The 3,834-nt window shown below is 30.1% G+C and overlaps 1 non-coding gene across 1 annotated transcript; it reads right to left on the bottom strand.

The window, feature by feature from the left end:
- Positions 1-2,979: 2,979 nt before the first annotated feature.
- Positions 2,980-3,053, bottom strand: trnar-acg (transfer RNA arginine (anticodon ACG)). Its single transcript has one exon. It is a non-coding gene; the product is annotated as a tRNA-Arg (tRNA).
- Between the last annotated feature and the right edge of the window lie 781 nt (positions 3,054-3,834).

Genomic DNA, 3,834 nt, shown 5'->3' with positions numbered 1-3,834 from the left:
AAGTTTCATTATTTGTTCAGTATTTGCATTAGTTGCAATATCCCAATCTTTGGGATCTTGCCCAGCATTAAATCTCTAATGCATCCTCCAGCAAAATATGCTGTAAATCCATTAGATACTAATTTTCAATTATTGATCGCCCGATAGTATATGTTTTTGAAACGGGTTTTATTTTATATTTCATTTAATGATTCTGGTTATAAATTGCTAATAGTAATTATTATTAATGCCGCTATTCTTAAAATAATATTTTTCATTATGAAAATACATGTTCTTGATGAAATTACTTCTAATTGTATTGCAGCTGGAGAGGTTGTTGAGTCTCCTGCGTGTGTAGTTAAGGAACTTGTAGAAAATAGTATAGACGCCCTTGCTGAAAATATAGTAATTGAAATTAATGCATCAGGTTTTGATCTTATCAGGGTAAGTGATGACGGGTGTGGTATGACTAAAGATGATTCCGTCTTAGCATTATTAAGGCATGCTACATCGAAGATAAAGAATGTAGACGATTTAATGAGCATTCAGAGCATGGGATTTAGAGGAGAGGCTTTGGCGCTATTTCTTCTGTTTCAAAGCTTAGGCTTATTTCATCTGATGGATTTATAGCTACAGAAGTAGTTTGTATTGGTGGTAGAATAAATAGTATTAAGTCTGCAAGTCGAGCAAAGGGGACGACTTTCGAAGTTAATTCGTTGTTTTACAACGTCCCTGTTAGAAGGTCTTTCCAAAAGAATAGATCTAAAATTTTTTCAGCAATTTTGCAAGTTGTAAAAGATGCGGCTTTATCACATTTAAATATAAGTTTTTTTCTTTATAGAGATTCTAAAGAGGTCTTGTCTCTTCATGGTACAAAAAGTGATCATGATGGCTTAAGGTATCGACTTTTACAACTAACTGAAAAAATTGATAATAATCAATGGATAGATGTTTCTTCTGACAATGTTGATGGAGCAACTTTTTGGGGGCTTGTAACTGGACCTTCTATTTCTTTTGTAAACAGATCTCATCAGATCTTTTTTTTAATAGACGTCCCGTTGGAGTTGTGCTGTTAGTGAAGCATTGAATTATGGATATGGTTATTTATTATCTGAACAACGGTTTCCTGGATCAATCTTGTTTTTTTCTATAGATCCATCGTTGATTGATGTAAATGTACACCCAAAGAAAAAAAGAAATAAGAATTTTAAATGAAAATGAATTAAAGGATTTGTTACCTCTCAGTTATTAAAAAGAATTGTAGGAAAAAATGTAGAAGAAAATTATTTTCAATCTCAACCCAAATACTGCTAGATCTTCTTTTGTTAAAGAATGTTTTCTTGAAAATAGCAATCTTTTAGAAAGCAATGAAGCGATACAGACTGAACAGCTTTCTTTATTTGATATCGGTTTGAAAGTATGTTCATAGCAATACTTGGTAAGTATGCTATTTTCTCAAATGAATTAAAAAAACATTTGGCTTTAAGCTGGGTAGAAAATGGGTCTTTAATTTTATTGATTGTTATCAAGCTTTTTTATTAATTAAAAAAAAAGATTTTCAAAGTAATGAGTTACAGATGTTATCTAATCTATCTGTTTTCAGTTATCGATTGATTCTTCTATTTTATTAGAGGAGAAACTTGATGAATTGTTAATAAATGGGTTTTTAATCAAAAGTTTGATGATTGTACGTTTCTAATTGAGGGAGTGCCATTTAATTTTAGTAATAGTAAATTAGATCGCTTTGTATTGGACTTACCGGAAATTTTAAAAAAAGATCCTTTAGATTTAAAATTGTCTTGTTTCTCGTTTAGATTTATTTTCATGGAATAAAGATAAAGTTATGGAGGTTTTTATTTCAGTTATACATTTTGGTAAGATCGATACAAGGAATTTGTTTTCATCTCTTTCTGAAGATGATCTTAAGAAAAAATTTAATATTTAGTTTATGATTGTTTAAAGCGAATAGTTTCATTTATTAATGACAATAATTTAAATCTTTGGGTTTCTAATAATATCAATTTATTAAACTCTTTATATGGTTCTTTGTTTGATGATTTTTCTGGATTTTTAGTTATTGATTCTAGTGGTGGAATTCATGTTTTTGTTTCTATACTAGAAATTGGGACGATGTCTAGGGTTCTTGGGCCTTGTGTTAATGCTATAGATCGATTACAGGATTTTTTATCTGAAAATAAAGCCTTGGAATTGATGAAGAGTATCTTTAAAAGATTATAACTATTTGAAGAAGCTTTGCCATTAGCAAAATTTGAATCGTTTAAATTGGCTGAAAGTGAATTTTTAAAAATTAAAAGTACATCTGATGTAAAAAAAATTATTGTAGCGAATGAGTTAGCTTCGTCTTCTTTTAGATATTTATTATCAATATTAAAAGAAGGAGTAACTGAAAGTTTTTGTTGTAGAGAAATAGAAAGATTTTGGTTATTAAGTGATTATTTTGCTAAGCCTGCTTTTCCTCCTATAGTTTGTTTTGGAGAAAATAGCAGAAATCCTCAATCATTTTCCGTCTGATAGAAGGTTACAAAATGGTGATGTTGTTTTAGTAGATATAGGAGTTAAAGTTAATGGGTTTTGCTCAGATTTTTCTAGATGTTTTGTTTTTGGAGATGTAATCAATGATTCTTTTTTAAAAGCATGGCAAATGGTTTTAAATGCTAAGCTTAATTGTGAAAAATTGTTGTTAAGTGGGGCTTCTTTTTCTGAATAGATAAAGTTTGTCGAGATCTTATGAAAGACCAGGCTAAATATTTTATTCATTCTTTAGGTCATGGAATTGGAAGGGACGTTCATGAAGCTCCTTTCTTTTCCGAAGAAAAAAAACTTTCTGCAGGAATGGTTATTACTATAGAACCTGGATTATATTTTGATAATTTTGGAATTAGGCTTGAAGATATATGGTTTATTACTGACATTGGTGGAGTTTGTTTAACAAGAATTCCAATATATCATAAATACCAGATGTATATGGAAGACAAATACTATGCTGGAGAGGGATCGAACCTCCAACCTCTTGGTTCGTAGCCAAGTGCTCTATCCGATTAAGCTACCAGCACAAATGCAATGTATTTTTTATGTTTTTATTTTGAATTAAGATTTCTATAATCATACATTTCGTAGTATTTATTAATATTACTTTAAGAATTATTTTTATTTTTTTATTTAAGTTCGTTTATGTCTAATTCTTTTTTCAAAGATAGCCAGCATGCAATTGATGAGTTAATTTCTATTGTAAAAGAGCAGGGCTATGTTACTTATGAAGAAATTAATGAAATGTTACCAACGAGTTTTGACTCTCCAGAGGCCCTTGATCAGGTCTTGATGTTTTTAAGTGGTAACGATATTCAGGTACTAAACCAAGCAGAAGTTGATCGGCAATTGAGAAAAAAAATGAAGCAAAAGAGCTTGAGTCAATTTCTAAAAAATCTGAGTCTTCACACGAAGATCCTGTTAGGACATATTTAAGAGAAATGGGTTCTGTTCCTCTATTGTCACGAGAGAGGAAGAAGTAGAGATCTCGAAAAGAATTGAGAAGGCTCAAATGCAGATTGAGCAAATAATAATGAGATTTAGATGTTCTGTAAAGGAAGCAGTTTCTATTGGTATTTCCCTTATAAATGGTAAAGATCGTTTTGATAAAATTGTTTTAGAAAAGGATATTTCAGATAAACAAAAACATATTTCATGCTTCTAAGCTATGTGATTTAATTAAACAAGATGACGATTGTATTGAAGAATTGATATTGCAAAATCAAAAAGAAAGTAATGATGAATTAAAAAAAAGAATTTGCATTGTCAGATTCGCACTCAAGCATTACTGAGACGATTTTGTTTTAG

Source organism: Conger conger, unplaced genomic scaffold (genome assembly GCF_963514075.1).
Source record: "Conger conger unplaced genomic scaffold, fConCon1.1 SCAFFOLD_162, whole genome shotgun sequence".
NCBI classification, from domain to species: Eukaryota; Metazoa; Chordata; class Actinopteri; order Anguilliformes; family Congridae; genus Conger; species Conger conger.
This window is presented reverse-complemented; position numbering and strand designations above follow the sequence as displayed.